General features: G+C 35.5%; 1 non-coding gene across 1 annotated transcript; it reads right to left on the bottom strand.

Moving 5' to 3' along the window:
- Positions 1 to 518: 518 nt before the first annotated feature.
- On the bottom strand, positions 519 to 625 carry LOC123821223. The gene has a single exon (XR_006786075.1). It is a non-coding gene; the product is annotated as a U6 spliceosomal RNA (small nuclear RNA).
- Between the last annotated feature and the right edge of the window lie 630 nt (positions 626 to 1,255).

Raw genomic sequence — 1,255 nt, 5'->3', positions numbered from 1 at the left:
GAAAGATAGATAAGACTCTTGTTAGAAGGGACAAGGATTGTTAGCTAAATACAGTAAACAGAGCACTTATGGAAGGTTAGATGATCAAATACAGTGAGAATAAAGGATAGAAAGTAGGTGTAGTATATGAGAGAATAGAGTTAATCATAACAATAATAAAGCTCAGGAATAAAGTGAAGTGGGTAAGATGATGGAGGGTTGCTGTGTAGTAAGTACAATTGTATGGAACAACAATTATTTACAATAGTACTGGAAAAACAATAATATGACAAGAAATACATGTTTTGATAACAAGAATAGAAAGTACACAATCAAGAGTAGTGTGTTATTGGAGTAGAAGTGAAGTGAAAGAAGAAAATTAAAATACAATATGAAAATGAGAATGAGGAAAACCAATCAAACAATGTAATTAAACAGAGAAATAAAATGAAGAAAACTAAACATAAATAAGAGAAATAAAAAATACTAATAAAATAAAAGAAGTAAAAATAATGAAAAAGTAATAATACAAATAAACAAAAAATTTGAAATGCTTCACAAACTTCCGTGTCATCCTTGCATAGGGGTCATGCTTATCTTCTCTGTATCATTCCAATTTTAGTATATGTGCTGCTGAACTGAGCACTTCCACTATTCTCACTCATTTTTCCATTCATAAACAGCAGAGCTGAGATGCATGAATCTAACTTCAAGGGTGTGATTTCTTGCTTCTCCATTAGCTACTCTCATGTCACCCTTCTTATCCTCACCTTATTTCTTCCATTTTTTATTTTTTCACTCATTTTTAATTTGCTTTTTTTTTCCTCAGCAGTGTCTTCCAGAAGTAGCCTCTGGCACCTCTACCCCTTGGCAGCCACTGGGGTTCAGTTCCCAGGAGAGTAGGTCCCAAGAAGCTCTTGAACTCTTGGCCTTTTCTCATATCATGTCCTTAGAGGAACTAATGAGAGCAGACTCCCACCCAATGGCAAGGCATGCCACAGAGCCTACAGCTTCCACCCTACTCCTTCTGGGTAATTACTTCCACAGCTTCTAGTTCCAGTGGGGCACTTCCCTGACTCTTCTCCAGTTATTCCCCTGTCCTGATCACCCTTGACCTAAACATTATCATCACTCATATTTCATGATCATTTCTACCTTCAGGCTACATTTCAGTTTTCAAGTCCTTTTACGTATGTCATAGTTAAATTTCTTAAACCACCCCTTTCTTTTTACCCATTTCCACTGTCTTAATTTATTCTAATATTTTCCTTCTGTC

Source organism: Phyllostomus hastatus, unplaced genomic scaffold, assembly GCF_019186645.2.
Source record: "Phyllostomus hastatus isolate PE091 unplaced genomic scaffold, TTU_PhHast_1.1 phas_contig_38, whole genome shotgun sequence".
NCBI lineage: Eukaryota > Metazoa > Chordata > Mammalia > Chiroptera > Phyllostomidae > Phyllostomus > Phyllostomus hastatus.
Note: the sequence above shows the minus strand (reverse complement) of the source record. Positions and strands in the feature narration are given on the sequence as shown.